The 24,576-nt window shown below is 39.0% G+C and overlaps 1 protein-coding gene across 1 annotated transcript in view; it reads left to right on the forward strand.

Moving 5' to 3' along the window:
• The first annotated feature begins 3,321 nt into the window (after positions 1-3,321).
• The window catches only part of LOC131939380 (proton myo-inositol cotransporter-like), a 91,750-nt gene continuing 70,495 nt past the window's right edge, over positions 3,322-24,576 (forward strand). The window contains exon 1 of the mRNA XM_059297666.1: positions 3,322-3,704. The gene's annotated coding sequence lies outside the window, so the exon portion shown is untranslated. The remainder of the gene's footprint in view (positions 3,705-24,576) is intronic.

A 24,576-nucleotide genomic window follows, 5' to 3' on the forward strand; every position in this document is an offset into this window, starting at 1 on the left:
TATTGAAATTTTTTTCCTGCAGTTTTTATTTTAAACAAACCAATGTAAGGTTAACTCTTTCATATAAGGATTTTTCCCTCTACAACTTTTGAAAGTTTATTACAGACAGTAGAGAATCCTTGCCAACAGTATCCATGGCAGATACTGTTGCCTGTTACTTTGGAAGTGTGGCCGGCATCAATGCTTTTAGTATCTAGTGTTAAAAATTTCTTTCCTAAATATCTGTAGTTAATCTGTAGAATTTTGAGAAGTTTTCTAATATTAAAAAAAGTATTTGTATTAGAATTGTTTTTATTCAGTAAAATAGATTTGGTTTGATAAGGGGGAAAAAAATCTGGAAATGTAAGCAAAAAATTGTTGATGTTTTGAAACTATTTTATTCTTTTGGTGGTTGAAATGTGTTACTATTTTGGACCATCCTTCAGAAAGAAGGGTGCATAATAAAAATTAATTTAAACTTGATCTTTGTTGTTAAAAACTTGCTTGATATTGATTAATGGTTGTATCTATGTATCTTGTAATGGACACTGTGTCTCTCCCTGCTTAGATTACCTGTTGAACCTTTCTGTGATTATTTCAGTGTAGACTATATAACAGGAAAAATCCTAGATTAATGTAATCTAACATTATAAGGGTTCGTTCATGTGTGATGTTGCATACATAAAATCCTGGGCTAGTCTCTCCAACTGTCCCCAGGTGTATCCTGTCCTTGGCTAGTCTCTCCAACTGTCCCCAGGTGTATCCTGTCCTTGGCTAGTCTCTCCAACTGTCCCCAGGTGTATCCTGTCCTTGGCTAGTCTCTCCAACTGTCCCCATGTGTATCCTGTCCTGGGCTAGCCTCTCCAACTGTCCCCAGGTGTATCCAATCTCCTTGGTGTCTTCTTCCAGGTCATGTCTCCAGGTCTTTCTTGGTCTGCCTCTCCTCCTCCTGCCTTGTGGATTCCATGTGAGGGCCTGTCTTGTTAAATACATAAATACATAAAATAGTGTGACGTAGTTGAAGGCTTCAACTACAAAATTAAAAGGAAAAAAAAAACGGTCAAATGTCAATCCACACACCCTCAGTATTTTTAAGAAAGATTACGCAGCCTTATTTTCTAATCATAAAATAGTTTAGTGTACCTGCCAACACATTTTGTGGAAATAAACTGCCTTCGATTGCGCAAAGGAGCTATCAAGCAATAAACTACACCATCAGTGCTGATGATAAATCCTTCCTGGCATATTGCTAAATTGGCAACCTAATGGCCAGGAGAGAGGCGAAATTGAGGTTTAACAGTTTAATGAGAGCTGACGCCTTATCTGGCAACTTGCAGCACGACGATATTGGAGATTTATTTTCTGGTATGTTCGCAGAACTAAATTATCTGAATTTTTTATGACGAATTATGTTCTAGGTGGACCTTGTATAGATTTTTACTCCTATAATACATAGACACATTTTTTTTTATGAACGTATTGTTCGTAAAGCTACATTGTTTTACTATTTTTGAACATCTTTAGATATGGTTTAAAAAAAAAAAAAAAACTAAAAAAAAACAACGAAAGGCATGGTTGTATATTAGGGCTATTTCTAGTAGTTATAAATCGGTTTCCCTTCGAAAAAAAAAAATGCAATCATCTTTACTTCTAGTTCATGGACGCTCATTATGTCCACATACTCTATGAAATACTAAATAGCATCCAACTAGGAAAATAAAAAATTCGAAACAGCGATACATTTAGTAACTAATTTAATTACGGTAGATGATTCATCTTGTTTTGAAAAAGTTTGTTACACAATTTGGGTCCAACTTCTAATGTTGTGACTGCGTGGAGACGTTAATAAATCCCAGGTGAATTTGTCAGCTGCTCATTTTATTTTGATTTGCTAATTGAATATTTCCGATACCACACTTCTCCCAAGTAAGTAGTGATGTCACACTTCTCTTCAGTTAAAGGCGAGAACACACTTCTCCCTAGTTAGAGGTTAGACCACACTTCTCCCTAGTTAGAGGTGAGACCACACTTCTCCCTAGAGAGACCACACTTCTCCCTAGTTAGAGGTGAGACCACACTTCTCCCTAGAGAGACCACACTTCTCCCTAGTTAGAGGTGAGACCACACTTCTCCCTAGAGAGACCACACATCTCCCTAGTTAGAGGTGAGACCACACTTCTCCCTAGTTAGAGGTGAGACCACACTTCTCCCTAGAGAGACCACACTTCTCCCTAGTTAGAGGTGAGACCACACTTCTCCCTAGTTAGAGGTGAGACCACACTTCTCCCTAGAGAGACCACACTTCTCCCTAGTTAGAGGTGAGACCACACTTCTCCCTAGTTAGAGGTGAGACCACACTTCTCCCTAGTTAGAGGTGAGACCACACTTCTCCCTAGTTAGAGGTGAGACCACACTTCTCCCTAGAGAGACCACACTTCTCCCTAGTTAGAGGTGAGACCACACTTCTCCCTAGTTAGAGGTGAGACCACACTTCTCTCTAGAGAGACCACAACTTCTACCTAGTTAGAGGTGAGACAACACTTCTCCCTAGTTAGAGGTGAGACCACACTTCTCTCTAGAGAGACCACAACTTCTACCTAGTTAGAGGTGAGACCACACTTCTCCTTAGTTAGAGGTGAGACCATACTTCTCCCTAGAGAGACCACACTTCTCCCTAGTTAGAGGTGAGACAACACTTCTCCCTAGTTAGAGGTGAGACAACACTTCTCCCTAGTTAGAGGTGAGACCACACATCTCCCTAGTTAGAGGTGAGACAACACTTCTCCCTAGTTAGAGGTGAGACAACACTTCTCCCTAGAGAGACCACACTTCTCCCTAGTTAGAGGTGAGACCTCACTTCTCCTTAGTTGGAGGTTGTGAAAATGAGACGACCAGATGCGGTATTGGAAAAGCGAGGCTTAAGCTAAGCCAACGAAAAGCTCTTTTAAAAAAATCTTAAAGTGCACTAGTTTATTTTTTAATGAATGAATTCATTTCATTTTGTTCTGTACTCACGCAGGCACAACGTACACAATGGAAAGAACGGACAGACAGTCCTCCCTACAACGGTCTCAGTGCTTGACGTTCTCATTCCTGTTTTGTATTTCACTCTCACAGTTTAACCGCATCAATAATTGCTAAAGCAGTCATCAACCACTCACCCCCCCCCCCCCATCCTCCTCTATCGTATCGTTCACTTCCTTCATCCTGTCACCTCCCCTCCCACCCCACCCCGTCCTAGTTTACGATATCGGCGGTTATGTGGCGGTCTGAATACGGGCAGGACGTGTATCCCTAGCACCAGTTCCATTGGGTTGTTCCAGGGGCCGTTCGATCCGCCGGGACGCTGTGCGGGATAGTGCTCTCCCTTTAAACGCGAGAGCGAGTTCATTCCCTTTAAACGTCAGAACGAGTGATTTCCCCTTATTTTTTAAAAACCTGGACTATGAACGTGTTTTGTTCGTGTCGCGCTTTGTTCACGCGTGTGGTTTAACACAGTAGACAAACTACACACATGCATTCACAAAAATGATCGTGTCGTTTGATCACAGTTTAGATGGTAGGGATATTTGTGTGTGAAGTATGGAACAGGGTCGAATAAGGATCATCGTTTCATCACACTTCGTAAGGACAAGCCAACGAGTGCAGGATATTTCGGGATTTTGTAACCGAGTTTTTCATTGGATAAAAGAATTCGACGGTGGTTTCCTTGATTAGAGCATCAGGTGAGTAAACCAATTATACTAATTTAGTAGACTTGTTTCGATTTCTTGGAATTCCCGTTCTTCATTTTAAGAAACAAAATAACCTACAGCGGATCTACACAAAGTTATCGTTCCTAACAAAATATAGTCTGCATGATGTGTATAAAAAATAAGAGTTAAAAAAATAAAAAAATAAAATACAAAATAAAGATTTTCTCTACTGGAGACTATTTAAAGTGAGATTTACACGGTGAAACTGACAAAGTGAGACTCGTAAAGCTGCAATAGCATAGTGAGACTAACATTAAGGAGACTAACATTAGTGGGACTGACAGAGCGTTGCTTTCAAAGTGAAACTAAACCAAGCGAAAACATGTAGAATAACCCAAACACAATCGCATGCAACAAAAAAATAACTACGTCTGGCTTTTCCCGAAGAGCCCGCAAAAATGTCCTACAAGCCCTATCAATACAATCTTAACATGCACATACCCTACATATTAACGAATATCTAAACCTCACTTATTTTTACTTATTTACACATTTGTTCTTACTAACCACACTAATAGACCACATACGCATTCGCTATGACCACACACGTATTTTTTTCCTCAACACTTGAATTTGTAGGACTTCAGTACTAGTAACGAGCAGCAAAAAAAAAAAAAAAAAGGCCATTAAAACGTTGCAGTATTGATTTCAATCACCACCAATCTCCGCCTTCACTGATGAATCAGCAAAAAAAATCTAAACAACTAGCGTATCACTTGTGATATTTCTATTGACTCTTACACCCTCCCCCGTACGTCTTCAGTTGTTCACACCCCACTCCCCTGTTCAACCACCCCTCCCCCACTCCCCTGTTCAACCCACTCCCCTGTTCAACCATCCCCTCCCTACTCCCCTGTTCAACCCCCTCCCCCACTCCCCTGTTCAACCCCACACTCCCCCACTCCCCTGTTCAACCCCACACTCTCCCACTTCCCTGTTCAACCCCACCTCCCCAATCCTCTGTTCAACCCCCCTCCCCGTCCAAGCCCCCCCCCCCCCCACACAGCCAAACATCACTGAACCTACTGATGTTACTATTGTATTTCCGCCACCCACCCACCACCAATTTCCCTTCCATGAATATCCAACAGCGTCGTGATCATTTTGTCATGTTTCAATGATTAATGTCATGTTGGAGACAGCACCCCCCCTCACCCCCTCACCCCCACACACCAGCCCTCTCTGCTTAATTCCAGCAATGTTCCGGGCCACCAAATCTCATCGAATCAATGTCTGTTCAGATTTGTCAACAAAATTTAATCATGGCATTGGCGTTCGTTATATATTAATTAATATATGTAAAGCGCGCCAGTGTATGTGAACTGTCGGCACGCTCTCATGATGTGAGCGTTGAATAAAAATGTCCATTCATAGAACTTGAAATAGCGAACAAAATGCCTTCTCGCGAAAAATCGCAAAAAATTATTATCGCACGTGAAATGTCCATTCTTCGACCTTGAAATATCGAACAAAATGTCTTCTCGCTAAAAATCGCATAAATATAATATCGCACGTAAAATGTCCATTCATAGAACTTGAAATATCGACAAAATGTCTTCTCGCTAAAAATCGCGAAAATATAATATCGTACGTGAAATGTCCATTCATAGACCTTGAAATATCGAACAAAATGTCTTCTCGCTAAAGGTTTCTCAAAAAATTCTCCATTCATAAACCTCGAAATATCAAACAAAACTTCCATTTTTCTCATTAAAAAACATTACAATAAGATCTTCATTCTTCGTTGCAATTTCACGATAGAGTTTCTACTTTCTTCCGTTAGGTTCTTGAATTAGTTATCAGTCATTACTTTCCTACATTGCTATACCACGCAAAATGTCTACACCACTCTACTGAAATTTTGCAGAAAATCTCGACATTTCTCAATTTAAAAAAAAAAAAAAAAACTCGTCCAAAATTAATGTCTGAACTCGTCTCTTAAAATCTCGAACAAAATATCCACACAGTATTTTAAAATAAAGACATTCACATTTTTTTCTCGACCCCCCCCCTCTCCCTCAATCTCATTCACACACTTTTAGTCTGCGTATTTCACTGCGTCATTTCCGGAATATTTGATTCGACTGCAAGAATCCTCGAGGGAGACGGCAGCACAAAATCAGGATTCCCTCCTACTACTCCTATTGATCTCGGAAACGTTCGGCCACTCTAAACACTGAGGGAAAAACTTACAACTGACAGACAGTTCTCTCTCTCAACCACGTCATTAGCATTGGTAATTGTACTGTTTTTAAATACTCGCCCGACTCAAATCTGAATTTGGCAGCCTTTTTAGACTACGCTGATGTGTAGATGAATTTAATATTCCCATTGTGTTGTATATTTAATTATGGATGCTGTTTATTTAATGTAGACTACATTTGGCTTGCATAATGATAGAAGCGCTATATTCATTTAATGAATGTTGTTCTACAATCACTCAGTGAATGCGGCGCTTGATTAGAATACTGATTTCTATTGCAAATAGACATAGTAAATGCAATAATTTGTTCACAAAGTTATTGCAGTTCTATAGTAAACGCAACGTTGTAGTCTGTATTCAACCAACGATTATATTTCTATTCCAACTATTATATTTTTTTAGTGAACCTAAAGGTTGGTTCCTATAGTGTTGTATTCCTATAATGAAACTAATATTGTAGTCCTATAGTGAACAATCTATTATATTTTTATAGTTACCCAAAAGCTATACTCATATAGTGAACTAATAGTTATATTCCCATAATGAAACGAATCTTGTAGTACTACAGTGAACCCAATTTCGTAGTACTATAGTGAACATAACATGATTTTCTTATTGTGAACCAACTGTTATACTTTTATAGTGAACCAAATGCTATATTCCTATAGTGAATCAAATTGTTGTATTCCTATAACTAAACTAATGTTGTAGTGAAAAAATGATGTTGTACTATAGTGAACCAAATATGATATCCGTATTAATAACTGTTATACCTTTATAGTGAACCAAATGCTGTATTCACAAACTGCTTGTTGCTTCAACGCTAAATTGATCCCATGCTTTCCAGCATACTTAGCATAACCATCACGATCTACTTTACAACTCTACAACGACCAGCATGAAACCCCATTATCATCTACTGTACCACCTATCATTTATTGACAAGCTCAACATATTCCATACTAACATTTTTCCTGAGTCTATTTATAGAAATAAAAATTGCATTAGCCGTGTTTTAGAAAAGCGAGGTTGCCTTTTATTAAAGAGAACTCTTCATCTCTGTTTAGTCCGGCTTTCAAGTTCATCAAATATTTATGGGTGAAAAAAAAACAACTTTCAGAGAAAATGAATTGTTTCTTGTCCAATTATCTCCAAATAGCCATCGGGAGTTGGTGGGCGTTTAGCTGTTAGCACGCTGAGTAGACGATCAAGGGAGTGTATGGAGTCTTTGACCTGCCAGTAGGAGGGAGTTCGTGTACAATCCATTCGATAGTTTCTATCAAGGATCTCTACCCACCTATTTGCTGGGTATGTAATGAAACCTCGATGGGGTCCCTACAATATATTGGGATCTCGTTACTTCCCTTCTGTTTATTATAGTCCCTGCCGGATTTCTGTTTACTTGGACCCCTGGATTCATATACAATATTCTGTGATCCAGCTGTGATATATGGTCCTCTGAGATCCACTTGGTATATTAGAATTATTTGGGATCCACTCGGTATACTAGCTTGTCATCTGGGGTCCAATTGGTGTACTAGGTTTTCATCTGGGATGAATTAGATTTTCTAGCTCATCATCAGAAATCCACTGAATATACCAGCTTATATGTTTTATTTGCTACAGGAAATCTATTATCTTCTATTGTGCCAACTATCGTGCACAAAGTCTGATCGGTATTTTATCACATTCTTATTGTTAGGTTACAATCTTTATTCTTCTGATTATCTGTCCGTTTGTCTGTCTGTTTGTCTGTCTGGTTGTTCAGTTGTGGTCAGATCTCGTAACTCAATTTTGGCCCATGGGGTGATCTTTTTCCAACCTTGCAAATTTCAGATAACCATATTCAAATATATTAACTGTGTTAATAAAGTATAACATATTTACCTACTATTCTTCAAATGCAGGCTTTAAATTAACAGACTTACCTATAATATTACTAATATGTAACAAACCCACCTACTAAATTATAAACGTATAATACATTTACTTACTATATTACAAATGTATAACAAGTTAACAAACTAAATTACAAACCTAACAACTTAGTGTACTATACAACAAATATATATATAATAGATTTAGTACATTTACCTACTTATTGAAAAAACATTTTAAAAAACTTAACCTATTATACTACAAATGTGTAACATATTTTACTTCTCTATTACACAAATACATATTAACTTTAACTACAATTGTTACAAACGGGTGTGAGAAAATTAAAATCTCAGTTCTGATGGTGCCAGACTTGTAAGCCGTTGCCGAGCACACATTCACATCTTTACGTGCTCACACAAAAAAAAACCGGCATTAAATATTTACCTCCCTTTTCTTGAGATCTCGACGTGGATGCCGTGATTCGTGACGTCATCGCCCACCTGACCCAGCCCAGGTTAATTACTAATTCATCGACTGGTTAATGATTTCTGCTCCGCCATTTTTCGGTGCTAATTAAGAACATGTGAGACGGAGGCACTTAACGAAGCTGTGAATGAATACATTAACTCCTGCACCTTGGTGTGACGTCATGCAGGCCTGGTTGAATTGTTTTTTATCGTAGTGCTAAAAATTATGGGCTTCTGATTTATAATACACGAGGTGGGCTTTTGAAGTTCACCGTCTACAAAATGGGCTTTTAGAACCGTCGAGAAAACCAAAAAGGGCTATTTTAGCAGTTTAGCAAATTCAATTAAAAAAAAACCATCCATAAAAACAACAACAAAATCGCCAATCATCGCATTGAACAAGAGCACTACCATTCCGCTCCTAATGTGTTTGCAATGTGTTTGAACTCAGTTACACCCCTTTAAACCAACAGCATTGCTTAGTGTTACACCGCCTCAAGAAAAAGGACAATGTAGTGAACTGATTGAGTTAATACATCATCCACAATCTTGGTCGTTTAAAAAAAAATATTTTTAAAAATACTCTTTAACCTTTCATATCAAAGAATGCAGTACATTACAAGAAGTGTAGTTGGACATTTTGGGTGTGTGTTAAGATAAGTGTTACAGGAAGCGGAAAAGCCGAAAAAGTTAATTAAATAATTGTAACACCGTCCTTATAACTAGACAATCTGTTCGGAATAGATGCTGTTTTATGTTAGGGGGGGGGGGGATAAGGGTTAATGATAGGATCAAGAATAGGATTAGGGTCAAGGGGGTTAGTGGTTAGGGTTGCCAACAATTCCTACCTAGTAGCTACAAGTACCAGTCTTTGTTTACTTTAGCTCAGTGGCGTCTATAGGTCTATTAAGTATACGTGCCCACTGGTTATGCGCCATTGAGGCCATTGACTCCGATTTCAGCCTGCTTTTCTTTTTGGATTTGCTTCCATAGCCTTTGTCCAACCAAGAACAAACTACAAGGCAGCAGTTGTTTGATTTTGGAGTTGTCTCTCCTAGAAGAGTGGCTGTCCCCAGCTAACGAGCCTCATCTGCCCGAGGGTTCGAACTCGAGACTTTTCGGTTTAGCAACCATGAGCTTTACCGACTCGACTTGTTTATTTTCGTGTCACCCTGTCGGATAATGTCACCCGCCTTATGACACTACAGGTCTTGCTACCGATAAAACGGCTCCATAAACGCGGCAACCACTATATATATATATATATATATATATATATATATATATATATATATATATATATATATATATATATATATATATATATATATATATACAAACTGAAACTATGAATCAAAGAATTAAAAACTGTCATGTTATGTAGGCCTACTCTAAATATCACATTTTTAATAACTCATCGCAGGTATATGTACAGCACCCTACTTCTTGGCTTACTTACCACAAGTGTATGTACAGCCTACTTCTTGGGTTACTTATCGGCGCCTAGCTCAGCGCCAGGCATGTGCGAGGCGCTATGTTTGTCACAAGGTCTGTCACTTTAGCGCATGTACATCTGCGGTTTGTGTTATCCTTTCAGAGTTTCTTCCAGGCATCTCTTCGGGGAAATCGGAAATAGCGTAAATAAGTACTTCCGGTCAACGGAAATTACTCACAATTTGACAGAAGGTAGAGAATTAGATCTTTTACTTACATATCAAATTTCATTTATCTATCTGAAATAGTACTCAAGTTATAGGCTTTTTAAAAATTCAAAGTAGAAAAAGTACCACTTCCGGTTATCGGAAATCGCTGATGACCGGAAAAAGTTGATGCGGATCTACGATTTTGATAAAATACTTATATATGAAATTTCATCAACCTAGCTCTAACGGTACTCAAGAAATCGTGTTTACACAAAGACACACACACAGACGCACAGACATACGGACAAGATTGCAAAATTATGTTTTTCCGTATCAGTGAGGTGTAACACGTCAAGATTTGTAAAAATCTCGTTTTTTTTTTGCACGATTACAATACTTTCTCTATAGGCCTACTTCGTGTCGAGAAAGTAAAAATAATCTTTAAAACACACAAATAGCAGTAGCTAACAAAAATGTAAATATCTGAAATGCAAAACGAACACTGAAGATTTGAAAACATGAACAAAGAAAATCAGGTATTTCTCCGATTTTATATCAACTCCTCTTTTACAAACTTTCCTTACTCTGTATGGTTTTAGCATTTTTAATGAAAGAATAATTAATTCTGATTGTAGACAGCATTTGTTTCATATAAACAAATAGTAATGGTATATTATATTGAATAGTAAAAAAAATTATCTGGTTGATTTTGACAGTTACAATTATACGTGTAGGCCTTTACATATCTATATTAAGCGAGTGATTATTTCCCCTACTTTAATTCGCTTGTCTTATAATCATTCTATTGTTATTTTTTTTATAAGGTTTACACAAGAGTTTGTGTTGCGTTTACTATTTTTGTTGCATTGTGTGTATATTTAGTGTTTTTGTTTTGTTTTAGGTGATAAATTGTTTTGTATTGTTGACCTATATTGTGATTTGTTCTTTTGTTTTCTTCCTCAGGGTACTCTTTGATTGTTTACGCTGTAGCGAAGCAATGACATACAGCTAGTATATATATATATATATATATATATATATATATATATATATATATATATATATATATATATATATATATATATATATATATATATATATATATATATATATATATATATATATATATATATATATATATATATATATATGGCGCCTTTGTCTCGACTCATCGCTCCCCCTAACCCGAAAACCTGTATACGCCTCTGAGCAGCACCATTGTAAAACCAACAAGAAAACAGTAGCACCCTGAGCTTAAGTTTATTCAAATTTACGACTCGTTCCGCTTTTGTTCTTGTCAGATCGATATTTCCGGTCACATGACCCGGATGTTATGTCGGTTGTCTCACCAGCTCTACAGCAGTTTTGTTAACTCCGGGGATGGGAGATTGTGGGGGAGGGGTAGGGGTGGGGGTGGGGATGGGTGGGGGTAGAATCATGACCAGGTCATTGGAGTCTAGGGAATTAACGTTTACATTGTTTTTGTTTTATTTTCCAGCTTGGGATTATTAAAAAAAATAATTGTGTGTTAAGTAATTGTGTTGTTTGATTACTATTGTATTTCTGGCTTAGTGTTTTGAACTGCCAGCTGTTTGTGTAACTCTCTTGTACCGGTACACTGCGGTGATAAAAATATTTTATTCTCTACACGCGACACCATCTGATTTTTTATTGTCTGTGGCCGCTGAATCATATTTACCAGGTATAAAAGTAAAAACTAAAGTTCTGTTTTCGGAAACGGATACCCATAGATGAAGCAGGTTTAATTTGTTTCAGCGACCTCGGTATATGAAGTGATAGTGTTGTCAGAACCATATCCAGCCGCCTTTACTTTCCCCATGTAAGTCGGGGAACCACCAGAGATGGACTCAGGGACGACCTGCAGATGCAAGTGCTAACCGAGATTCGAACTCGAGAACTTTGTGCTTCACCATTCCACAACGCCGCCTAACAGAGTTGGGTTTAACCTGGCTATAATTAGACCAATGTCTTGCATTAAAAAATTGTCGGTTTAAAGCAAATTATTAATGGCCTGGCCTTTCGATCAACCTGAATAATGAGGAACCAGGGTCGGGCACAAACATGAGAATTAGTTGTAACTAACGCTGTACTTTAAACACTGTGCATTCAACAGTGTAACCTCTCGCGTTATCCTAAAGCCGACTGTACAACCCAGAATAGCAAATAGGGTAATATAATGTTAGCCGCTAGGTAGTGTGTCATTCATTTCGTCACGCATCTATATAAGAAGCCGTGGCTTCCTTAAAACCAGAGGCGTTGCGAGAGGGGGGGGGGGCACCTTAGGGGGCGCCAGAATGGGTTGTAAAAATAAATCGAAAGCTTGAGGGGGGTGCAAATCGAAAATTTGAGGGGAGGGGTGCAAATCAAAAGTTTGTCCCCGGGCGCCGGGAATGGTTGGTACGCCTCTGCTTAAAAAACCTTTGCTGACGGATAGAACTTGCTTAGATTGAACCCCGGGAGTATTTCTAGAACCCCATGTTAGCTTCTTCGGCTTTGTTATTATTTGTAAGATTGAAAGGGATTTCTTCCAACATAATTCCGTTTTACGTGTCAACATGTTATGCGCCATTTGACCCGTTGACTCTAACTTCAGCCTGCTTTCAGTCCATATTAACATTCAATGCCCCACCTGTGTTAACTAAAGGTGTAATTTGACCACGACCCCAGCTAGCCTGGGCGACTAGTATATTATTCAAATACCGTTTTCTTGAAACGTGTTTGATGCAGGCTCCCATAAAATAAAGGTCGTTTACGCCAATCAATAAGTAATTGGGGTTGAATAAATTCAATATTAATTATGCCCATAAATAGATATCAAAGAGAGAACTCAGTGACGCAGTGATAAAAAGTTTAATTGCACTCGGTGCTATTGCACTACATTATACTGTACTCGGTACTGTTGTACTTCATTATGCTTTACTCGGTACTGTTGCATTTCATTGTACTTTACACGGTGCTATTGTTCTTCATTATAATGTACTCGATACTATGTACTTCATAATCCTGTATTCGATACTCTGTACTTCCTTATCCTGTACTCGATACTATGTACTTTATTGTACTGCACTCGACACTATGTACTTCATTATACTGCACGCTTTACTGTTGTACTGCATTATGCAACTCCGTACTGTTGCAATTCATCAACGACTACCACTTAGTTAAAACAATCTCTGTGCACCCCATAAATAAAAAGCCCACACAAAAATACTAAAAAATATTAGCCATTAATTTTTTAAAACAACACCAGCCCAGCTTGATTTATCGCTTCAATAATAAACGTGGAGTGATGGAGTGTACCACGCAAAGTCAATACAATAATGCTCACTCGCACCGCGTGCATACACACATACACGTAGCCTACTACTCACACTCACAATCATTTGTTTACACACAGCAACACACACATGTTTTCCACATACATTACTCATTCACAAAAGCACATTTTATATACCAACTCTAGTTTTAATGAAATAAACGAACAACTTTTTAAATTTTCCTAATAGGAAGGTCGGTTCTTATGATGTATTTTCGCTATGGGTTGAGATGAGTTTCAATGTTGGGGTTGTGTTTAGTACATTTGTATTACGGTCAGTGCTGTTTTTGACGCAGCTGTGTTGACAACTTCTGTGACAACTATCACTGATAACTGACTGTGTCGATAGTAAAATAGTAGCCTAGTTGTATGGTTTTAATCTATCAAACTACGCTTGTAGCTAAAATTTTTCCCTAGGTATTTTTCACTGTACTGTTGGGGATGGGGGGAGGGGGGATTGAGTCGACAATAACGACGACTCAGGAACATTCTACTGATTTAATTATTGATTCGAACACGAGACTTTCGGGTTAGCAGTCTAGCTCTCTACCGCTAGGTCATGCCGTCCCATTATTCTTTGGGACACTTAAAGTATATATATATATATATATATATATATATATATATATATATATATATATATATATATATATATATATATATATATATATATATATATATATATATATATATATAGTTTTTTTTTTTACATTTTTTCTATATAAAATATAGGGGGTAGTTTCCCTCCCCGAAGAGATACCTGAAAGAAACTCTGTACTATATTTTCACATTTTATTGCTCTTTATCCCTCCCCTCCTACACACCACTGTCGACCGTAAGGTCATTCTAAACGCCGACAGTCGCAGTAAAACACCAGACACGTTTTCTCCAATACACCGTCCCGTACAAAAAAAAAAAAAAAAAAAAAAAAAAAAAACAAACTCTCCACAACAATGGATTTCTTAGCCCCAAACTATGACCGCCAGCGAAATCAATAATCTCGTTCAATATCGCAGGTCATTGATCCGTCATGTTTACATGCCTAGCGGTCATGACAAAGAAAGCATAACTTAATTATAATCTCGCCGTTTAACTTAATTATTTATATTGCGAACTTTTTTTTCTTCGCTCGCGTTGTCTAAAAGAGATAGCAAGGATAAGGTTGAAACAATTGTTTTAAAGTCTGGGTGGGGGGGGGGGGGGATGGGGGGGGGGATTGGGGGGGGGGGGGGGAAATAACGTAACAAGCACTTACACTGAGTGGTATTTAAAATCAGAGATTGTGTTTTTTGTGTGCGGATGTTATTTGTAATTGAACACATGGGCGCTTAATGTGTTGTGTGGAGTTGTGATGGGGTCAAGTGGGGTCACACTTCACATGTCCTGAAACAATGTATCATTGTTTCAGGATACTAGGTGGCGCTCTGGGTTATCATGTGAGCACTTTGGGGCCGTACGCGGCGCCTCTACGGTAGTGTAGTCGGGGGCTCCAGAGCAGAGGCGTAGCGAGGGGGGGGGCGGGGGGACATATGTCCCCGGGCGCCGACCTTAGGTGGGGCGCCAAATTGAAAGTTTGAGTGGGGGTGCAAACCAAAAGTTCGAGGGGGGGGGGTGCAAATCTAAAGTTTGAGGGGGGGAGGGTGTGCAAATGAAAAGTTCGAGGGGGGGTGCAAATCGAAAGTTTGTCCCCGGGCGCCGGGAAGGGTCGCTACGCCTCTGCTCAAGAGAGCGCCCCTATACGTCACTGACACATGGGCAGTCAACGAAGTGTGTTATACCTCATTATTTCTGTTCCTTATTAACGTACACACTCAAAGTTTTCATGCGTTAGTGTAGGTAAACCCGTGTCCCGATTTTTATGATTCAAGCGCAGGCATTGTTTACATTTAAATAACTCAATTTTGCAAAACAAGGTCAGGCGTCTAAGAATATACGATTGGTAACGCATTGATGAAAGCCTTCTTATATATTTCGACAGATTTTTTTCTATTTCCGCGTCAACGCGCGGTGACGGGTACGCCAGTATTAAATAAAAATGATATATTTTTTTCTATTTCGTCCGGGGGGAAGGGGTGGACGGTAAGCTTTCTCCTGAAAGAAACTCTGGTTTAATTTCTCACGGAACACGAACAGCGTTAAGTTTTTAACGGTGCACGAACAGCGTTCGATTCCCCCATAATTCACGAACCCGTTAACATTCACGTGATGCATGGCTTATTACCTGACCACTTCATCAAATCAAAGTCACGCTGACCTCTGGATCAGAACAATTTCATCGATCAATTCTCAGACAGCATTAATCAAAGTTGTTGTGGATGGCTAAAAAAAATACGACAACAAATCAGGAACATGCTTAAGCTAAATAAGTGACACTTCAACTTGTAGAAATAAAAATATCCAAGTCCACTTAAACAACCTCATTTTGACATAAAAGAAATAAAATATTTATATACACACACATATATGTATATGTATATGTATGTATATATATATATATATACATATATATATATATATATATATATATATATATATATATATATATATATATATATATATATATATATATATATATACACATATATATATTCATAAATATATGCATATATGTACTTATATATGCATATACATTTTCAAATATATGTATATATATATATATATAAATATGTAGATATATATGTATATATATATACATATATAATATGTATACACACATACATAACTATATACAAAACACACAAACATATATATATAGTATATATATTTATAAGTATATATGTATATACATATACAAATATATGTATATATACATATATATATATATATCTATGTAAATATATACATATATAACATATATACACATATAACATATATACACATATACACACTTGTGTGTATTTGTATATTGTTTTAGCGTGTTTAACCCCTTTTTTTAAACGAACTATGGAAAGATAAGTACTGCGTTGTCATGGAGACGCATTAATGAAACTTCCAGCTTGTTCCCAGCTCACAGAGTCATCAGTTGGAATCACCTATCACGTGACTCGTGACGTTAGCGTGGAGTCTGTACCTGAACACCCACCTTTAAGAATGGAAGATCAATACACTTAACACACTTTACAGCTAATTACAACACTCATGCTAGCTGTTTTTATTTGTGATGGTTGTTTTAATCTTTCGTCTCAATTTTTAGCCAGGCGGTTTAACGTGAACAGACCAGCATAGCTCTTTAATGTAAAAACACACATTTATGAACAAGTTGGACCGCATTAGATGAAGATTTACACTTCCGGTAACATCTATAATATTCTATAAATACGGCGGAGTGAAGGGCTTGATGACGTCTTTAAAATGACATTAGTGCACTGGTGACGTAATTTTTATGACATTTTTTCGTGACGACAACAAATAATCAAAATGGCTATCACCGCTTGGCGGACGTGAGACTTAATTTGAATCAGTGGTAATAAGACATCGCTTTATGAGTCAGAAGTAATACGTTCTAAAAACAACAACCATTTGTACGCTTGAATTAAAAATGTGTAAAAATCACACGAAAGCTAAACAAATCAGAGTTACTAAAAACAAAAAAAAAACAACAGAAATTTTGAAAAAAAAAGCGAAACAAAACAAAATTGTCAAAATGAGACATCAATATATTGAAAAAAAAGCGTGATCCATGTTTACATTAGCAAAGAATATGTGTGTGTGTGTGTGTGTATCTGTGTGTGTGTGTGTGTGTGGAGTAGTGGGGAGGGGGAGCAACGAGTATGATTTCGCGGGATGTTTTGTGCAATCGATGGGAAACCTGGGTTAGACATTGACAAATGGGTAGAGGTGCTGATAGCACGACCTGTGTTAACGGGGTGCATGGTAACGTGGGATAAACCTGTCATCTATCCCAGGTCATATGTCATCTATCCCAACGGGGTGCATGGTAACGTGGGATAAATTTGTCATCTATCCCAAGATGGAGCATGAAATAGTGGGATAAATGTGTCTTTTATCCAGAGGGCATGTTAACGTGTGATAAATAAGTCTTATATCCCAACTGTGGGCATGTTAAAGGGATCAATTTGACAACTATTCCTAAAGGGTGCATGTAAAAGTGCGATACATTTATAATCTACAACAGTAGGGTACATGCTAAAACTGGGATAATTGGACATTTGGGATAACATTTAGTTACCAACTAAACCAGATAGCACAGTGGGGGGTAGGGGGTGGGGTACGGGCTTAAACATAAATATTTATAAATAAATAATAAATGTATAAAAATCGATAAATATCTATGTGAAAACAAGTTTTCAGGAGACAAAGAGGTAATGGAAATAAATTCACATATATATTTTGTGCAAAAATACTTGCAAAAACTGTACTTAAGAAGTTAAAAAATTGTCAAAATTAATTAGATTTATAGTGAATTATTTTTTCCATAAGTTCCAGATTTTAAAAATAAACTGATCAATTCTATTTTCGGTGATGTTGTTTTTTCCTATGATGTTATTGTAAGAGTTTTTTTTCAATAGTCCAATCGATTTCTTTCTTCCGTTAATTAAGTTTTACATCGCGCTTGTGGGCAGTTGAGTGTTTGTAGGCAGGAGGGTTGGTCTACTCGTCTAGTATAGGGGGAGGGTTGGTCTACTCGTCTAGTATAGGGGGAGGGTTGGTCTACTCGTCTAGTATAGGGGGAGGGTTGGTCTACTCGTCTAGTATAGGGGGAGGGTTGGTCTACTCGTCTAGTATAGGGGGAGGGTTGGTCTACTCGTCTAGTATAGGGGGAGGGTTGGTCTACTCGTCTAGTATAGGGGGAGGGTTGGTCTACTCGTCTAGTATAGGGGGAGGGTTGGTCTACTCGTCTAGTATAGGGGGAGGGTTGGTCTACTCGTCTAGTATAGGGGGAGGGTTGGTCTACTCGTCTAGTATAGGGGGAGGGTTGGTCTACTTGTCTAGTATAGGGGAAGGGTTGGTCTAGAGTAGGTAGGAGGGATGGTCTACTCGTCTAGTATAGAGAGGAGGGTTGGTCTACTGTCTAGTATAGAGAGGAGGGTTGGTCTACTGTCTAGTATAGAGAGGAGGGTTGGTCTACTGTCTAGTATAGAGAGGAGGGTTGGTCTACTGTCTAGTATAGAGAGGAGGGTTGGTCTACTGTCTAGTATAGGGGGTGGGTTGGTCTAGAGTACGGAGGAGGGTTGGTCTAGAGTAGGGGGAGGGTTGGTCTAGAGTAGGGGGAGGGTTGGTCTACTCGTTTAGTATAGGGGGAGGGTTGGTCTAGAGTAGGGAGGAGGGTTGGTCTACTCGTTTAGTATAGGGGGAGGGTTGGTCTACTTGTCTAGTATAGGGGGAGGGTTGGTCTAGAGTAGGGGGAGGGTTGGTCTAGAGTAGGGGGAGGGTTGGTCTACTCTTCTAGTATAGGGGTGGGTTGGTCTAGAGTAGGGAGGAGGGTTGGTCTACTCGTTTAGTATAGGGGGAGGGTTGGTCTAGAGTAGGGAGGAGGGTTGGTCTACTCGTTTAGTATAGGGGGAGGGTTGGTCTACTTGTCTAGTATAGGGGGAGGGTTGGTCTAGAGTAGGGAGGAGGGTTGGTCTAGAGTAGGGGGAGGGTTGGTCTAGAGTAGGGGGAGGGTTGGTCTAGAGTAGGGGGAGGGTTGGTCTACTCTTCTAGTATAGGGGTGGGTTGGTCTACTCGTCTAGTATAGGGGGTGGGTTGGTCTAGAGTAGGGAGGCAGGCTGGTTAACTGGACTAGTATAAGGAGGGGGGGTTGTCTACTTATCTAGTATAGGGGAGAGTTGGTCTAGAGTAGGGAGGAGGGTTGGTCTACTGTAGTATAGAGAAGATGGTTGGTCTACTGTAGTATAGAGAAGATGGTTGGTCTACTGTAGTATAGAGAAGATGGTTGGTCTACTGTAGTATAGAGAAGATGGTTGGTCTACTGTAGTATAGAGAAGATGGTTGGTCTACTGTAGTATAGAGAAGATGGTTGGTCTACTGTAGTATAGAGAAGATGGTTGGTCTACTGTAGTATAGAGAAGATGGTTGGTCTACTGTAGTATAGAGAAGATGGTTGGTCTACTGTAGTATAGAGAAGATGGTTGGTCTACTGTAGTATAGAGAAGATGGTTGGTCTACTGTAGTATAGAGAAGATGGTTGGTCTACTGTAGTATAGAGAAGATGGTTGGTCTACTGTATTATAGAGATAAAGGTTTGTCTCCTGATCCATACACCCCCCCCCCCCCAATTCCTTTGTTGACGGTGCAGTAATCCATAAAGATGAAATATGAGACGACACTAACTGGAAAATTACATCTTTCCCTGGGATTTCGTCCCAACGGTTTCTATGAGAATTCGTCTCAACGTTTAAAAAAATGAATTAAAAAAAAGATCCTGTGTGGTTTTTCACACCAAAATGAAGTCTGGTTTCTAAAAATGTCTTTAACCGAATTAGTAATGCTCTTTGAAAAAGAAAACGTTTAGAAGTTTTTTATTTTTTTGAAAAAGTCTGTAGAACCGGACAGTTGCACTTGGTTTATGTGGTTCTGACGTAAGTTCCGCTCTCTGACCTGGCAATCCGTAGGGCAGATGAAGTAGAGTTTATTTATTTCTTGACCACAACGAATGAAGGAAAGGTGTGGTCAACACAAAGCTCAGCCTTCTTTATTTTCAATAACGTGAGCCAGGATAGTAATTTAAGCAGAAGTGTATTATAATAAATTTAATAAAATTTAATAAATTTAAAGAAAATTATTTATTTTCCTCAACGGTAGTGCCTAATTACATTAAAGGTTGTTATTAAAACATTTTAATGCATTTTTAAAATAGATACATCCTTTCCAATTCAACCATATCTGTTTTTTAAAAGTAACCAGCGTTATGATATCTACTTTTTGAATATTCGAAGTTTATTGATTTTTTTGGAAACTACTGCACAGGAAATCATTCGCTTTATTGCTCTTTTATGTTTTCGTCGTATATTTTTTTTTTACCAACAGAGTTAAGTCCTACAAAATTATGTGTGTATTCCATTTCTGCTGCAACAAGATAAGTCAAATGTCATATCGAAACAAGGGAAAGAAAAACTCGATAGCCAGTTTGTCCATTAATTAAGTGAAAAGTAGCAACTGAGTGAGAAGTGTGGTCGAGTGGTAGATCACACGAGGTGGTATGAGTTCTCTTTCGTGTTTGAGTCTGTGAGACTTTATCCAGCTCTAATGGGTACCTGTCATGTCCACCCAGCTCTAATGGGTACCTGACTCTAGTCCACCCAGCTCTGATGGGTACCTGACTCTAGTCCACCCAGCTCTGATGGGTACCTGATTCTAGTCCACCCAGCTCTAATGGGTACCTGACTCTAGTCCACCCAGCTCTGATGGGTACCTGACTCTAGTCCACCCAGCTCTGATGGGTACCTGACTCTAGTCCACCCAGCTCTGATGGGTACCTGACTCTAGTCCACCCAGCTCTGATGGGTACCTGACTCTAGTCCACCCAGCTCTGATGGGTTTGTCTTGTTTATAATCAATGTTAAAGTGAAAATTAATTCGGCTGTTGTTTAAGAATTCCAACCCAACTTTGGTAAAACTTCACCCAGAACCATAAGGAAAATACATTTGACCAACAACAGGTATAAAAACTGCGTTATCTTATGAATACAAACTTGCAACAGGGGCATTAACACTGGAACACACATCGAAACAAATAGCCTGGTCAGCGCCGGAATGTCTCGCCCTAGAACTCATGAGCTACCTCCAGGCCGGCCATATTTTTGCCATTAGCTCGTGGGGTTGATTCTTTCTGTAATAAAAAATAGATAAATGTGCTCGGCGGTTAGAGTAGTGTGTGTGTGTGTGTGTGTGTATATGTGTGTAGGGTTATAAGGGGATGGGGGTTATATGGGAGATGAGATATAGGGGGATAGGAGAGTCGAGGTAAGTGTGGATAGGGATTCATGGCAGAGGGGTAGGGAGTCGCGGCAGGGGGTGGGGGGGGGTGGGAAGTGATGACAGGTAGATAGGGGGTCATGTCATGGGGAAATGGACAGCCAAAGCAGAGGTGCTATTGGGGAGCCACCAAGACAGTGTGAATAAGGAGCCACGACTAAGGTGCATTGGGGAGCCACTAAGACAGAGATACAATTGGGGAGCCACCAAGATAGAGGTGCTATTGGGGAGCCACCAAGACAGAGGTGCTATAGGGGAGCCACCAAGACAGAGATACAATTCGGAAGCCACCAAGACAGAGATACAATTGGGAGCCACCAAGACAGAGATACAATTGGGGAGCCACCAAGACAAAGGTGTTATTGGGGAGCCACGAGGAGCCACCAAGACTGCTATTGGGGAGCCACGATGAGCCACCAAGACGACAGAGGGAGCCTAATATTCCAGTGTCCCACCCAGGTGTATTGATTTCCTGTTCAAAGTTGAAAGACAAACACACAAGTGTGTATGGCTGTCACTCTTGTCACGTGCGTGACGTCAATGCCTCATTCATTATGTAATCTTATATACATGACGTCAATGTTACACGTCTTCTTTTTACAGTCAGGACGTACAGAATACATATTCAATAATAAAATAAGTAAATACTTGTGAAATAATTTAAATTAATTTTAATGTTTATTTTTGCTCGTATTTTCCACGGTAGTTTAGACTTCTTAAAATCACACACCATACAGCATAGTTGGGCGGACAGATTCAAAACATTTATAACATCTTTAAAAGTGTAGCTTAAGTCATAAAAGGTGTTTGTAAAATAAAAAAAAAAGTGTAGTTTAAATGATAAAAAGCGTAAGTTAAATAAAAAAAAGTGTAGTTTATATGAAACAAATGGTATGTTAATACCAGAACTGATAACAATTAACATCTCATTATGAGGCAGTTACGCCACTGGGGCTGGGGAAGGGATACGGACCGTACCGGGTGGCACCAATGCAAAAAAACCCCACTAATTTTAATGATAAACTATGCCTTTTCAGAGATTTTATTTCAGTTTTCGGTAAATTTAATAACTTATCGAAATAATATACACCGGATGACAAATGACCTATAGTTTTAGTATATCTATGGCGGAGGTGGTGAAACACTGGGAAACCTAATGGCGCCAATGGTTTGACGCAGAATAGTACATACTGTTAGTGGTCAGTGTTTATTTTAGGCATCTCTTTGTGTGCCCCCCCCCCCTTGAACGAAATATAAATTTATATAGAAATATTTACGTTTACTCGTGTTCCCCTACCCCCTCGTAAAATTCCCCCCCCCTCCCCCCGAAAATTTTAAGATTTTCTCGCCTCCCCTGAGAAAAAAGTGAAAGACAGTAATGTTGGCCCACATCTAAATCCCAATGTTAATTTTTATATTGACGTAAAATATGTAATACGTTGATACTCTCCAAGAAACTGCTAGCTAACATCGCTGAGTCTTGCGTCATCAAGATTGAAGATAACCACAAGTGATCTGTAATTTACTTGAAATCAAAGCGCGTTACGCCACTTTTGAGAAACTGATGTAAAGGGGGAGAAGACAGATGGTTCGGGCAAAGGTCAACACTCAAGGGAAAGAACTCGTGTCCCACGGTATTGCCCTTGATTTATCGGGGTTGCCACCACAACACCGACCTTATCAGTCAATTTATTCCTTTAGTTCTAACTTAACGACGCTGTTCAATTCCCCTCCCTCCCCCCTCACGAAACATACGGAATATACTCATTACCCCTTCCTATGATCTTTATATACCCTTGTCTATTTCCCTTCGAAATTGTCCTGTTATTTACCTTTCCAATGCCTTCTATTCATCTTTCCATGCCACTTTCTAAATGCCCTTTCGATGCCCATACCCATTCCCCTTTTTATATGCCCCTTTCGATGCCCAACTAATGCCCTTTATTATGCCCCTTCCTATGCTCAACTCATGCCCCCAACAATGTACGGTATCGTGTCCTATCTTATACTAAATCTATGCTCCTGCCTAGTTCCATTTCTATACCCCCACCCACAACAATATGCCCTTTTCTATGCCCTCTTCATTCCTTTATCTTTCGGCTGCCGTAAAATCGATCCGAACCTTGAAGTGACATCAGCGTTAAATCCACTTCGTCTGTATGCAAATACCCCAGTACCCGGACAAGACACTGCAACCTCTGGTCAAGTATTTTCACAGTAAACTAAAACTGGCCCGGGGGTGGGGATTCGTCCTACAGACCAGTATGTACACAGGGATAACCCCCCCCACCCACACTCGACGCCTTGTGAGGGTTATTTTCCCCACGGGGTGTCTAGTCCCAGGCTGGTCTCCACAAGTAATATGTTAGACACTTAAGGATGTGGTAAAACATCCAATCCAACATTTAAACCCGCTCTACACTATAGAGTTGTATAATATCCAATCCACCATTTAAAAACCTGTCCTCTCTAGGGCGTTGTATAACATCCAATCCAACATTTAAACCCTCTCTACACTAAGGTGTTGTATAACATCCAATCCAACATTTAAACCCTCTCTACACTAAAGAGTTGTATAGCATCCAATCCAACATTTAAACCCTCTCCACACCAAAGAGTTGCAAAACTTCCAATCCAACATTTAAACCCTTCAAAACTAAGGTGTAAAACATCCAATCCAACATTTAAACCCTCTCCACACCAAAGAGTTGCAAAACTTCCAATCCAACATTTAAACCCTCTCTACACTAAAGAGTTGTATAACATCCAATCCAACATTTAAACCCGCTCTACACTATAGAGTTGTATAATATCCAATCCACCATTTAAAAACCTGTCCTCTCTAGGGCGTTGTATAACATCCAATCCAACATTTAAACCCTCTCTACACTAAGGTGTTGTATAACATCCAATCCAACATTTAAACCCTCTCTACACTAAAGAGTTGTATAGCATCCAATCCAACATTTAAACCCTCTCCACACCAAAGAGTTGCAAAACTTCCAATCCAACATTTAAACCCTTCAAAACTAAGGTGTAAAACATCCAATCCAACATTTAAACCCTCTCCACACCAAAGAGTTGCAAAACTTCCAATCCAACATTTAAACCCTCTCTACACTAAAGAGTTGTATAACATCCAATCCAACATTTAAACCCTCTCCACACCAAAGAGTTGCAAAACTTCCAATCCAACATTTAAACCCTTCAAAACTAAGGTGTAAAACATCCAATCCAACAATTAAACCCTCTCCACACTAAAGAGTTGCAAAACTTCCAATCCAACATTTAAACCCTTCAAAACTAAGGTGTAAAACATGCAATCCAACATTTAAACCCTCTCTACACTAACGTGTTGTATAAAATCCAATCC

This window comes from Physella acuta, unplaced genomic scaffold, assembly GCF_028476545.2.
Source record: "Physella acuta isolate Inbredline_101_S28 unplaced genomic scaffold, ASM2847654v3 ptg000018l, whole genome shotgun sequence".
Lineage (NCBI taxonomy): Eukaryota > Metazoa > Mollusca > Gastropoda > Physidae > Physella > Physella acuta.